The 15,846-nt window shown below is 34.4% G+C and overlaps 1 protein-coding gene across 7 annotated transcripts in view; it reads right to left on the reverse strand.

Annotated features, from left to right (window-relative positions):
* The window catches only part of TBC1D5 (TBC1 domain family member 5), a 503,965-nt gene that overhangs the window by 321,586 nt on the left and 166,533 nt on the right, over positions 1-15,846 (reverse strand). The window lies entirely within an intron of this gene.

The following is a 15,846-nucleotide window of genomic DNA, read 5'->3' on the forward strand; positions in this document are numbered from 1 at the left end:
AGACCCGGGGCCCTCTCTTGGGGGATAGCTTGTGGTGGCTGAGCACACACTCAGTCTGTGCTGCTGTTCAGTCCGTGCTCAGAAACGCAGAACGGAAGAGCCACGTTCCCAGTGGATCAACAGGCTCTCACATACCCCACACACTTACTTCTGCCCTCTTCACTCACCACCTCCTAAATAATACAGGAAAGTGTTATACGAAGGGGGCCAAAAAAAAAATGTATTCACATTTTAAGAAAGAAAAAAACTATTAAAATTGTAATACTCAATATATACCGATAACAAAAGATGAATACAAGTCACATCTGACTTCTGCAATTACAAAAGGCGCTCAACGTGGTTACCATCAGCGTTCAGACACTTCTGATGACGGTGAACTACTGCTTGAGCAATGCTGACCAAAGTGTACACTTGTACACAACTTTTGGCACCCCCAGTGTATTTAACCTTGCACTTTGGCTAGAAATCCTCCCCTTTTCCACTGAAACCAGGGAAGACCAAAAACAGCAAGAAATATTCTGTGTATTTTACCGTGCCTGTGATCTGTGTTCCGTGAGGGAACCCCATTCACTTACAGGACAAAATAACTCACTTCTTGTTCAGGGCTGGAAATAGAGATTATCTCTTAAGTACAATAATACAGTGGGCGTGACTGTCATAAGCCCTTGTGTTTCAATTGTAAAGATTTAGATTCTGAGAAATTATTAAGAACCTAGTAACATATTATTATACAATGTGCAACCTTTACAAATTTAATCCCCCATAAGCAAATAATAAAAGGACCATTCACAGGCCAATGATAAGTCATAAACCGATGATTGTGATTAATCAAATTAATGAAGTTCGTGAAAAAAAGTTAACCATTAAAATTTCCAGGTATTCTTATGTCTATTATCAAAAATATGGAATAGTATTTCAATGATAAAAGTAGACTTTGATAGTATTTTAGCATAACATCTGGTTTATATCTGACATCAAGTAGATGACATCTTGTGGCTAATATTTTAAGTCAATTTTATTAGAAATACACACACACAAATAGAAGGTATACTATCTAACTAACTTTACGTCTACTTGTTTTGAAAGATATCTTTACTTTTATTTCAATTATCTATTTTCTCTTCCGAAGAAATTAAATTCTAACTAAAGGATAGCATCTTGTTACTAAAGACAAATTTTATCTATTTGTTATTCTCATGTAATACCTGTCTCATGACTGACATGAGGCTTAAAGAAGATCACGTGCGGGAATATATACTAAAACCTGCAGTGGAACCGAAATTCATTGTTGTAGTTTACTGACAATAATCAATATTAAAAATTCTTCATAAGACAGTAGGTGCATGACTGACTACATCTTTTGAAGGTTATACTGATAACTGAAATGTCGTGCAGATTGTAAATAGAGAGTAAGAATTGAGTAGACCAAGGGAGGAAGGGCATTCCTGGCAGAGGAAACATCCTGTGCAAGGGCCCAGAGGACAGAGTGCATGCCAGTTCCATTCAGGGTTGTAAGGAGACAGGCTCAGGAAGTAGACAGAGTACATAAGGCAGGGCTTATAGACCACACTTAAGATTCTGAGCCATCTCCTAAGGGCAGTGGAAGCCACCGAGTACGTGTAACTAGAGGAGGCATACCATCTCCTGCTGCTTCTCCACATCAGCTCTTTCCTTAGCTATACCAAAGTGCAGACCTCAGAGCTTCCACACATGTGGCTCCTCTACCTGCCACTACTTTCCTCACAGTTTGTGCCTAACCAGTTGCTACCTATTAAGATTCAGCTCAAAAGTCACCTTCCCTTAACATTCCTTCCCCCATTTTGATTCAGATGCCCATTTATCTCGTATATAACTCCAAGCTAATGTTAACCACTCTTGAGTATAATGGTTGGTGTTCCACTAACCTCTACTCTTTCTAAGGATAGAGGATGTGTTTTATTCATCTATACTCTCCAAGGTACTGGTATACAAAAATTTGTAAAAATCAATCATTCAACAAATCAATAAAATCCAAAAGACATAATATATTATAATTCCCAGGTATGAGGATTAACTGAGTTATACTTGTTCCTACACACAAGCATACAAATTGAAATGATTTAAAAGCATCTTGTAGTATGCTACAGGGACAATATCACTTCAGATAATACTGTTTGAGCTATAGGAGCTGAATTATCCCCCATACTATTTAATGTAACCTAAAACACTCCTTTAACAAATACATATTGAACATCTACTAGGGGCCAAGTACTACTGCATCAACCCTCAAATCAAATGCAAATTTAATAAGCAGTGAGCTTCATTCTATACACTACTTGGTGAAAAGTGCCACCATGACACTACATGTTATGACAGCACTGAAATGTAGTATTCACTTTCAACCATAACTTTGGATACTCACTTAAGGTAACAAACTAGATTTCTCAATGTTTTCTTTTCCAAGAAAGCAAACCTTTTTGAAATGTCAGCCTTGAACATCATAAAATTATACAAAATGGTGAGGAACCAAGCTTATAGTGCATATAAATATGAGAACATATTAGGTTGCATTTAATTACCAGTTCAAACAACAACCTGATCTAACCTTTGACAAGTAAAATAAATGTTCTGAATAATTTAACTAATGCAAACATTTGCTGTTAATGCTAGGTAATTATAGTAAGAGCTGGAAAGAGAAGGGAAAGAGAGATGATGAAGAGAAAGGAAGAGAAAGAGAGATAAAATTTTTTTTAATAACCGTTGAAATCTACAGCTATTCACCGAAACATGATTTTTTCAATGAAATTAATTCACGTAAAAGGGAAAACTTAGTAGAGCAAAGTTGCTTTATATACACTCAGATAAAGAAACATTACAGATAATTATAAAGGACATCCTTTCAACCAGTAAAAATCACTGATTATCATGGGGACAGGAAAACTACATGTAGATGAGTTAGGGTACAATCATCCCTCCCTTCACTTAAAGGGCTCAAAGTTTATTGAGGAAAGAGTCCAGGAAATGGGTTGCCAGACTTAGCATTAATAATTAATTGAAATAATTAATTAAAAAAGTACTGATGCCCAGTTAAATTTGAATTTTGGAAAAACAGCAAAAGTAGTATTTGGAACGTATTTATACTAAAAAGTATTCCTCATTTATCTGAAGTACAAATTTAAAGGTTTATCACATATTTTATCTGACAATCCTACCAGTAGATAAATACAGATGAATATCCATGTGAAAATATGTGGTATGTTCATTGTAGAAGCTCCAGAATTAAATAAGATCAAAACTCTAAAACGATGAGCTCCCAAAAGAACTCACCCAAAGGAAGAAAGAGTTATTTTCCAGCGCTGGGATCTGACTGCTAATGGGAAAGACTACAATGCACAACCCAGCCCCACAGAAACTTGTTTTTCAATTGCTCTAGGAAAAGGAGCTGAAAAGAAATACAATAATAAACAAATGAACAAACAAACTTCTGAATGGATACCAAATGGCAGAAAAATGAAACATCCTAAGAAAAGTCCAAGAGCCACTGAGGACCCTGTTGAATTCAGACAGAGAGTATATGACTATTCTTATAGTGACATTATCTTTACCCCTGAAAAACATAGGTACATTTAGAAATTAAAAAAAAAAAAAAAATTGAACTTTGTGAATTTTTGAGACGATTCTTATTCAAATATGTAACATTTTCATCCTCATACTGTAAATAAAATGCTAATATGCATAATACTGCACAAGAATGTAAGTTATGATAAGCTCTAAATGTGGCCTTAAATTTTAAAAAAATTCAATAATGGATAATGTGAAGACTGTTACACTCCAAATGAAAACTGCCAATTTAATTGATTACTAACTTCAAAAACAATTGGCTTATTTGCCCATGGAGTAGAAGCTTCTGTATACGTGGGCATAAGAACCAAGGAGCTTCAGCATGAATGTGAAATGTTTCAATTACATTATAATAGATTATCATTATTAATAGAGATGAAAAAAAGTCCAATTCCCCAACTCGATGACATATCAATATATAGAGATTTTATGTAACAGAAAATGACACTCATTTAAAATATTAAAACTTACTATAAAAATAATGAATTTGAGTTTTATTGGAAAGTGTTATGACTTGAGGGTTTCTCTTAGAATCTTTGATATCCATGTTGATTGTAATGGTTCTGCCTTTACCCAACAGACACTTGTGTGCATGTAACTTTTGTCTCTATATTTTCTAGCACTAAAACCACTTAGATATCCATGTAGGAAAACTGATATATATGTATAGCTGAAAAACATAGACATTATAGAACACCTCAAAATAAGCATAAAACTTTAGGTTTAATTTTTATGAGAGGGAATGTTTAAAGCATTGACAAAATGAAAGCAAGATAAAGAAGAAAGAGCTAATTTAAAAAGACAGAAGACTACATAGTGCTCACAGAATATCTTAATGCTGCAAAACATAAAGAAAGGTTCTATGGCTACTACTGAAGAATTTTTCAAGTCATTAAAGCATACTAAAAAACATAATAATTCCCAAAATTCTATATAGAACAAATGAAGACCTAAAAAGGTACCTGAAAGGGTGCAAGTAACAAAATGAATAAATACACAAATAGCAATGTGGGTACAGAAGAAGTATAGAGGGGCCACACAAACCCTATCACAATTGTCAGAGAATTTTACCAGAAAAAAACATATACTTCTTTCTTTCTGTGTATACACTTAGGCAGAAGATAGCAGCGTAATATCCCCAAATTTCATTTCATACCACAATAAAATATTTAAAAGTACGTTAAATTAGAAAACTGTAATTCTTATCATACTGATTTAAATGAAATCATTTCATAACTTTTAAAGCTTTGATAATCTGACAAACTTCATGCCATGCTTTGCCATTTGGAATGATAATGTTCTATTTAGATACTGAATTAAATAGATATCTGAAGAGTCTGAAAACTATTTAAGGCCTGGAAATTTTGTCTTAATTTCTAATGGGAATAAATAGGATCAAGCACTTTAAGTGATGTTATTATAAAGTAATTTTTTCCTGTTAATTTTTTCCCATAAAAAGGAGGCTTTCGAAACCAAGTAATTCACTCTCACCAGTGCAAATATACTCACTTTCTTTTACTTACGTACATTTTTACAAAGTCTTTCTTAGTAAATGTTTTTATACTATAACTTTAAAAACTATTAACACATTTTAATTTCAAGTGAAAGATTAAGGTGACCACTTATTTTTAATATAGTAGGAAGGCTTTTTCCAAAGTAGTAGTGAAGCTCTAAATTTTTACTAAACAGCTGAGAAAGGTCACTAGTTATTTAAGTGTGATAATTGAATATAAGTGGTCAAAGCAGTAAATTTACGTAATTTAATTGGAAAAATACATCAATACGATCTATTCTCTTCCTCATATTTGAGAAACTAATAACTTTGCCTTCTAACATGACACGGATTCTTCACACATGGCACACACATCCTTTGGAACATCAGCATTATTCCTTACAGAATCATTCCATAATAGTAATTTATTGACATGGGAGGATTAGCACCAAGAAAATGAATCTATATTCGATAGCAACTACTAGAATTTAATATTGGCCACAGTGACTGAAATTCATGTTATTTTTCTTTAAACCATCCCATTTCAAAAATAATTTTATTAAGCACCCTACAGAAATCTGTGGAAAACAGCAACTGTGTGTGGCAGAACACATACTCCTAGTTAGATAAGCAACCAAGTATAAAAAGGATCATGAAACAATTTTCAAGAGAATGATGTTAAAACAAAAGTAAAATTTAAGGTATCATACTTTAACATTTAATGTATCTTATTTGGATGACAAATTTAGTAATTTAAATCTAGAAGTAAAACTGCTAGATCAAATCATTTCCCTAATTTTAAATGTAACAAAATATCACCCAACTTCTATCCAAAGTGGCTGTATTAATTTTGATGTTATTATGAGAGAGCCCCTACTTTCCATTTCCTTGATAGTTCTTAGTATCATGAGCCATTTTATTTGTGCCAATCTGAATTGTGGTTTTAATTAGCATTTTCCTGACTGCTTCTTTATTGAAAATCTTTTCATCTGTTGTATTAATCAGGGTTCTCCAAAGAAACAGAACCAATAGATTATATATATATATATATATATATATATATATATATATATATATATACACACACACACACACACACAGATATACAGAGATGTTTATTTGTTTATTTAGAGATACTTATAAGGAATTGGCTCTCACGAATTCAGAAGATCAAATTCAACATGCAAGGTAGGCAGGCAGGCTGGAGATCCAGGAAGAGCCAACGTTCTAGTTCGAAGGCCGTCAGATAAGGAGCAGCCCATGTTCTGGTTCAAAGGCCATCAGGCAGAAAGAGATGAGCGGTAGGTGAAGGCCAAGTCAGTCTGCTGTAGAGTTCCCCTTGGTGGGGGAAAGGTCAGTCTTTCATTGTGTTCTGGCCCTCAGTTGATTAGATGAGGCCTACCCAGATTATGGTGGCTAATCTGCTTTGTACTCACTTAAATATTAAGTCATCCAAAACATCCTCACAAAAATGCCCACAACAATCTCTAACCAATTACCTGGGCACTCCATGGCCCAGTCAAGTTGACACATAAAATTAAGCATTCACATCTGTCTACTGGACAATTAGGATATCCTTTTCTGAGAGCTGCCTGTTCATATTTTTTGCCCAATTTTCAACTGGGCTCTTTTATTTAATGACTTACAGGATTTCTTAAAAAAATAAATCATGGATAAATAATTTTAATACAGTATTGAAAAATCAAAAGCACATGTTACATTAAATCATCATTCGTGTACACTTTAGACGGTCCACCTACAGAAAAAAAAGATTTAAAGGAAACCAAATTTTCTCTTTGTAAATATGGTACAATGTATAACAAATTATGATTCTGAACAAGAAAAATAGAGAAATGATTATAATTTGTTCGTCTTTCTCTGTGCTTAAGAAATGTTTGCAGTATTGATGATTATTAATAATTTTCTCGAATGCTTACCAAATGCCAGACACTGTGCTTTATGTTATTATCACATTCAATGTCCTCAGCAATCATATCAGAAAAGCATCATTATTTCCCCTATTTTATATACGAGGAGGATAGTGAGGTTAGCAGGTAAAGGAACTCAACTCAAGGTCACACACTAAGTGGCTGGAAGGCGAATTCAGACTTCTTTAGAAATTCATGTAACACACCCCTACTGGCTTCCCATTGTGGACAATGGCACTGGGAAAGGAACACCAGGGGAAAAATGAGGGCCACATCCTTGCTGCCTGGACACTTACAATCTCTCAGGAGGTGGAATATGGAAAATATACAGACCATGTAATGAAGACAACATGTCACAGAAAAGGAGCTATATTACAACAGTTCTAACTCTAAGAGGTCAAGGGATAATTATGGGCAACTAGAAAGACTTCATGGAGAAAGGGAACATCTAGGACAGGCATTGAAGGGAGGGTAACATTTTGGCATGCACAGATGGGCAGAGAAAGCTGATCAGAGGTCAACTCGAGAAAGATTGTTAAGAAATGCAGCAAAATGAAAAACAAAATAGTAAATGCCTATATTTGCAAAAGGGAAATCTGCAATGAGAAAAAGCCAGCTGCAAAACGCACATATAATATCATACAAAATGTAAATTATTAACAATAAAGCTTTACATTTAAATAGCACTTTGAAGTTTACAAAAGCTTTCACATATACCAGGCATTCTCGACAGGAATGACACTGTCCTTCATAGGGAGAAAAATGGTTATTGGGATGGAGGTGGGAGATCTCACATATTACAAGGGTTTATGGCCCTCCAATTGGTCACAGTACATAAACAGATACACAGTGTATCTGTGGTATTAAAATTTCACAGGAAGGGGAGATGATTAGGGTAAAAATTTTTCAGGGCTATTTAGGGGACTAATAATAGAAAAAAGGTCAACAAACACTGACAAATACTAGCTTATTTGGCCATGCCAACCACCTAGTGGGAAAGAAGTATCAGTCCCCTTTTTAAAAAGCATTTGAAAGAAAACTGGAAAAGTTAAATGAATGAATAAAGGAGATAAATAGGTAGTTCACAGAAAAAGGCAATGTTATTGTGTGTATGCGCCTGTGTGTATGTATAATATGAAATAATGTGCAACCTCACTCATAATTAAAGAAATGTCAACTAAAACAATAAGATGTATCTCACTCATCTAATTTGCAAAAAAGAGAAGGTGGATAATACTTAGTGTTCATAAAAATGTGGAGAAATATATATTTTGATTCTGTTGAACTTGATTATAAAAGTGGAAATTTTTTGAAAAGCAATCTGGCAAAATTACAAATGCATATACCCTTTGATTCAGTAATTCTACTGCTAGGAATTTATCCTACTGATATATCCTCTAGCCAAATCTATTCAGAAAGTGATTGTAATAGTCAAAAGATATAAAATGCCTGAATATATATCAATAAGGAATTAGCTCTATAAATTACGGTAATCCAGAAATGGAATACATAGGTATTAAAAATGTAAATGCACTGATATAGAAATATACAAAGGATACTGAAATCAGCAGGTAGCAGAATATATGTAGCATGACAGCATTATTTTGTAAAATTTAGAAATGTAAGCTTGCTATGATGTGAAAAGAGAGAGCCTTCAGTTTATACATGTGTGTATGCTTTACATTTTTAAAAATGATGTTATATCCTTTCACAAGTATTTAATTATAAAAATATTAATATGACCTGTTCAAGTTCATACAGTTATGAAGCAGAGCTATTAATAAAACTATTTTTTGGTCCAAAATCCATTGTTTCACATTACATTACTTTATAAAGCTTACTACTGTTCAGAAATATCCATTTTGGTAATTAAATATGGTAATGTCTGTGGTTCCTTAATGCCTATTAAAGTATAAACTTTCCTACAGGTTCTCAATATCTTTCATGATCTACCCACATCTATCTTTGTAATCTTTTCCTTCAGATGTTTCCATTCTCTAAAGACATCCAGTATTTTCCTACCTCTCTCTACTTGGCCAACTAGCTTTGATCAAGGAAAACCTATCCCAACCCATTCCTCTCACTGAAACATTTCTTTAAAAACAAAAACCAAACAAATAAAAAATACTCTTCTATTCTCATGGCCTGGCAAATAACAAATAGTAAATATTGTTGAATGAATGAAATCCATCAGACCAGATCCCACTAATCACATCTCAAAGTTCACCTCAAATGTTCCATTCTCTCTGAAATGTTCTCTTATTTCTTTCCATTCAGTTTTAAACCGTTAAATTGAATAAATTAAAAACTGGATCATGTAAAAGTCAATACCACATTTCTACATCTAATGAGAAAAAAGTAAGCAAAAAAAGAGGTTTCTTCTTCTAAGAAAATAAGAGGGGAAAAACAGCTAAGAGGAGAAAAGCTCAGCTAGACTATACAAGCATCACTTCTTTCCATTATCATACTTTACTATTCGTACAAAAGAAAACTTCCAGAATCTACTTTTGTTGACACTAATGATAGAGTCACATTTCCTAGGTTCGAACTGAGGAAATGTCATTATCAGCTTCCTGACCATAGCAAGTCGGTTAAATTCTTTGTGCCTCAGTTTCCTTAATGTAAAATGGGAAGCATCCATTTTGTAGGTTCTGTGAGAATTAAACAAACTTCCCTGAAATACTCAGAATACCTCACACACACATAGTAAGTGCTCAGTAAATGTTAGCTATCATTGTTATGACAATCACCATCGCATTGTCACTAATCTGGTGGATATATGAGTATTTATCCAGGTTATTAGAATAAGACCAAAGACAGGATGGTACGTACAGTTTAAAAAATGGATGTTTGAGTGTCCCCTTAGATTTGTTCACTACTTATACATTACAAACAGATTTCACATGTTTTCTCAGCATATCTATTGAGGAAAGAAAGAGGGTAGTAAGCAGAAGATGGAGAAAGCAGGGGTTGTGCAAGTGTAACATACATTCCACTTAATAAATACTTGTTGAATCCTCCCCATGTGCCAGAAGCTACTCTATAAGATAATCATGTAGTGGGGGATAAGACAGTCAAAGTTTCTGTCCTTGGGGAATTTACCTTCTAAGGGGAGACAGAATATAAACCAAGGATAAAACTTAGTTCACATGTCAAGTAGTGACTCATTATTAAGAAAATGTAGAGAGGATAAGGGGACTGAGAATGATGGGGCATGATGGAGAGTTTATTTGGGAGCTGGGAGCTGATTTGAGAATGTGTAGTCTTGAAAGGCCCCTCAGAGGTAATGACACTGAATAAAGTGAAGGAACAAGCACATAACGTGCAGACAGAGCATGATGGAAACAACTAGTGGAAATAGCTGGGAGTTTGGGAGGAACAAAGACGGATGGAGTGTGAATGTAAAGAAACAGGAGGGGAGATAGGAGAGAAACTAGGTCACACATCCTTTTAGGAAATAAAGGTTTAAACTTTAAGTGGAATCGAAAGCCATTGGGGGACTTTTGCACAGGGGAATGAGATATGATCAACCCTTTGGAAAGATCATACTGTATTTTTCAAATCAGGAAAGCACTGGGCACGTGGGCCATCTAGTCAGGGCATTCTTCAGAAAACAGCCTTTCCTCCGAGAGGTTAAGAACAAAGGTAAATATCAGTCCTAGATACAATATCCAGGCTATGGTATATTAGAAGGTGGGAGATAGGGTAGAAAGGAGTCACCACAGAAACCTAAACAGGCTCCATTAAAAAAACAAAAACAGTATAATAAAAGAAGGAAAACTAAGGCACACAAAAGGGCACCTAGCCAGATGGCAGTCCTCAAGCTATTTCTAGTATTTTTGGAGAAATGAAACACCTACAATCAATCAATCAATCAATCAACTTAGAGAACCATATAAGATAATAAAATACAATACTAAATGTAATTTATTTTCTACAGTAAAATTGTAAAATCTGTGATCCTTTTACATATGCAAGGCTCTGTTTAGATCCCTTATACAAAATTACTAACCTTTTTTGTTCTATTCCTAAACCCCCCTTTTCTAGACATTTTTGAAGATCTACAGGGGAAGACAAACAAAGGGGAGTTGTTTATGCCCTACTCTGGTCATGTATGTTTCACTAAGCACCCGAAGCCAGAAAAAGATGCAAGTAAGTACTGTAATATTTTGTGCAAAAGCCAGGTAGTTACTTGGGTCCTTATGAAAACAAATTGATTGGAAATACAAATATTTGATAATACATTAAATTTCAACCAAGAGGCGCTAGTTCAAAACATTAAAAAAAAAAAAGCTGTCCACGTCATTAGTCTATAGGTCTTTCAGACTCCCATGTTCTTCCATATGTATCCCTCTCTCCTTCTTAGACATCCCTAATCTAAGCTACCATCATCTGGATCACTGTTGAAACCTCCTGACAAGCCCTCCCAGCATTCCTCTCGTGTTCCCCTCAGTCGAGATCCCTGCAGTCAGACTGATCTTTAAAACAATAAAGCTAATCATATAACTTGCCCTATTTAAAATCCTTCAATAAGTTACCACTCAAGAGCTAAAATTTCTAGCAAAGCTACAAGGTCCTGCGTGGCCCTTGGCTTCTTTTCTGCTCACTGTCTCTGAGCCACATGGGCTCCAACCATACTATCTAGGAACTCCTCCACTGACTGGTTCATTCTAGCCTTAGGGCCTTTGTAGAGGCTTTTCCCTCAGCCTGTATCATCACTGTGTCCCTTTTTGCCTGAGGAACAAAACTGAAATTTCACTTCTTTCATGAGGTCTTCCTTGACACACCCCTCCTCCTCTAAATTGGGTTAGATCTTTGTTACATACATCCTGAAGCCTCTATCTTTCCATCATTGTACTTAATGCAATTGGGAGAGAGGAAGGAGGGAAAAAGGGAGAGAAGATATGGAGTGAGAGAAACTATGTACGCGTTTACCTATATACATATGTTTGTAAAGGTTTCTTGCCACCCTGAATTCACAAGGTACAGGAATATGCCTAGCTGAGTGCCTGGCACACAAAAGGCACTTATTTATAATATTTGTAGATAGAAAGTGATGCAACAGTGACAACTCCTAAATGAAGACGATTCTGATGAGAAGCTAATTGTACATTTTTATTTTTAACAAATCTAGTTTGCTTTAAAAATGAGTAAAACTTGATCCAACCTAAAAAGCATATAATTCAATATGAACAAGTGTACAAATACTTAGATTCAAAATACCAAACACCTGGGTGGGGGGTATTGCTAGTTAGAACTAAACTCATCGACAAAGTTAAAGTAACTACGTATAGTTCATTTCTCTCTCTTTAGAGGGAGTGATCACAATTTAGATTTAAGTGACAAGAAAGAAAATGTAACATTTAAAAACACAGGAACTGTTTCTCTCACAGCCTCTCCATTCTCTAGTCCCCCAAGTCACTCTCATATATTTCAAAATCCACTGACCAAACCTTGTACCTGGAATAGTTATATTTTCTTAAAAAGTGGACAAAAATTTCCCAATTATTTCCTTAAGTTCTAAAACATTCTCAATTTTTTTTAATTCAGAAGTAAATTCCTATTCTACATTCCAATAATCCCTAAATCTGTTTTTCCCTACAATTAAAAATTAAACTATTTAAGACAGAACACTAGCTTATGTGACCTTTCAGTGCCAATGTATACAGAAAGCAAAAATATCCAAGCTTGACACCAAATCAGAAAGTATTCATTTCATTAATTCAAGACTTTGGGCTGTTTCTGAGTACATGGCACCTACTGAAGGGCAGGAGTTCCTAGCTCCGCATCTGCCACACTGAATCCTAATAGGAGAGAATGGAAGAGGAGGATGAGCATGTGAACAAGCTGGGAAAGGAAAACCTTGAAGGCAACTAACACAAATCTCTGCTTCCTGAGGCACAAGGGCAAAGCAAAATCTAAGTCTCTTCTTTCATTGATTAAAAATATTATCCTTCTTAAAAACTATTTTAGTCAGTAACTGCTAGCTGTAAAGACTGGCTCAAGTAAATTTATTAATAGTCAGTATAGAACAGACTTTGTCAGGTATGACAACAAGTCTTTAGTGGCTCCCAGCCCTCTCACCTATAGATGTGAAACACAAAAGTCAAAGTTTAGTCAACTCTCACAATTCTGGATTTTAGTTTCATGTAGTAGTATGCTTATGTTATTGTTTTTTTGTTTCCTGAATAATTTATAAAGCAGACAAATCTGTAAATCAAAGAACTCAGTATCTGACTGTATATCTGTTTCTGTGTGTGTGTGTCTATAAATAAAATATAACACACACACACACACCTTCATTTCACATCATAGTGAAATGCTTCATAAAATGGCACTTCAAAAATATGAGGTGATTCTATCTTTCACCTACATAACCAAGATCAACACTGTATTTCTTGAAACCTTGTGGTAAGGTTTCCTACAGCAATGGCAAAGGGAAGTAGATAGGAGAGCTAGTATTTTGACTTTCCTCTCTAAAGAAATAGATCAAGAAAGCAAAAGATAAAATGAGGTCTCCCTGTTCTAGAATTAGTACAACTGCACCAAACTAAATAGCTTACATTTAGAAATTTTCCATCTTTCAGGACATAAAAGCGTTGTTACTAACACATTAGGGGAAGAAATTTATCACAGATCCAAAAAACTTAAAATTATTCAAAAACTGTCCATATTCTCTTCATTAATGGAAAACCAGTCTGATAAATAAAGTACCTCCTAGGGTAGCAAGCAAGTCTACTATCTAAATCTAATTAAATATATATGGACATAAGTCAATGGATAAGGAAAATTTAAACTACAACAGAAAATGTGATTCAAATTCAAATTAACATCTTCCTTTTACCTATTCCTTCTGGCAGTATATATACTTGCAAAATCTGTAGCAACAAACTATCACTTCATTATCTTCCCCCAAGATACCGGTTTTCTCAAACACTTCACAATGCTTCTGAGATAGCATATCTAACATAACACCTCTACTTTTCTCCAGCATTTAACAAGATAAAGAAAAGGCAGAAAGAAAGAGAGAAGAAAATGTTGGTGTTACAAGTGAAAGAATCCAACCCTTCATGAACATTCAAACATTAATTCTATATCACTAACCATTTTAACTCTTTTCCCACCTGAGCATCTGACAGGTTCCCTTTTAAAGTAATCACTACACTGTAGGGTCATTCATTCAGTGTTAAGTGACAGCAATCATTAATTTAATGGTAGGAGGACTAATCCCATTTAAACTCAAATATAACTAAAACCAAGCACAGTAATTCAAGGACCCAGTGTGGTTGGTTTAATGATTTTTCTTTAACCAAATAAAGCCAAGTAATCATATGTGGTCTTTGAAGAAGGCAATTTCTATTTTTTTACCCCAATAGAATCCCTCCAAGAGGAAGTAAAATAGTAAGTCTCAATTCACCTAATTACTCGGTATCAAACTTGATTTTTTAATAATATAAAGCTTAAACTTTCTTCCGTAATATTAAAATAACGATGTAGTTGACTAGTTTTACCTGCTTTGTAATAATACTCAGAACACAAGCATGGTGACCTACATGCAAAAATACGCAGGATTGTCAGGGTTGTACCACAAATTAAATCTCGAGATATGGAAGTTCACATATTTCTCTTCAACCAAATCCATGCACGAGTCCGTTTCCCAACAAGTCGTATTCAAGTACTTCTCAGTGTCTGTGTGTTTCGGTGTAAGCATCCAGAGGGCAGAAATCAGGCCTATACAATGTGCTGTTACAGCCCCTAGCATACTTCCATTTGAACGGGATGCTTATTAAATCCTAGCTGAAAAGCATTTGATAATACAATTGCTGAAAAATTCAATGCTCAACCAGCATGTGAAATCTTGTGCCTTATACCTTATGATTTCAGCAGTGCCATGTGTGCTGTGATAGTTAAGGGCCTGTCGATGTTTCCATTATAAACTCTGGTTTTCAGAGGTTTCTATCTTGGCCTATAAAAATAGATTCCGGTCTGTAACTTGGCATAGAAAGTACTGGTATCAGCCCAAGAGAACATTTTTTGTTCCAAAGATTAAAATAAAAATCTGTTTAGTAGTTTTAAGTTAAGAGAGTGTTAAAAAAGGGGGTGGGGGGAATATAGAATGTTTTTAAAAACATAAAAAAACCCAATGATCTATGTCTCACTGCTGCTTCATTTTAGATTTTGAAATGAATAACACAATATAAACCAATGAAAAATTATTGCATAAATGAAAAACCTAAAAAGAGTTTTAATTAAAAACATTATGGCGGTTACCAAAAAAAATTCATAATTTTTTAAACAACCACATATGTGGTTTCTCAAATAATCCCCACATTTCAAGATTGTCCAACTACTCACTGATGGTAAACCAAAACTATTTCAAAGATATGTTTTTCCAGATATGTAAAAATTACTTTTTAATGAATCATTAAATGCAGATTTACTTCAGATTAGCGGAGACAATCTTCAATCCTATCTTCAATTTATGCATCAAGAAGTTTCTAAAACATATTACAACTTAAATATAAGAAACTCTGAAGTAGTCTTTACATGCTGTTGGTTAAAAGACACTAGTTTAAGCTTTGTATTTGTTTTTTTAGCAGAACATAAATGTTTTCTTCAAAAATGTAACACTGTTATGTAACACTGCTGCATCTTCAAAAACACACATTTTTGAAACAATAACTTATATCTTTTAGAGGGGGTATAAATTGGTGTAACCTCCATGGAGGGTGACTTAGACATAGCTATGAAAATTAGAAGTCTTTGACCTTGTAATTCCATTCTTAGAAAATTAGACTATAAATATACCAGCATGTACGTGAAATT

This window comes from Rhinolophus hipposideros (assembly GCF_964194185.1).
Source record: "Rhinolophus hipposideros genome assembly, chromosome: 14".
NCBI classification, from domain to species: domain Eukaryota; kingdom Metazoa; phylum Chordata; class Mammalia; order Chiroptera; family Rhinolophidae; genus Rhinolophus; species Rhinolophus hipposideros.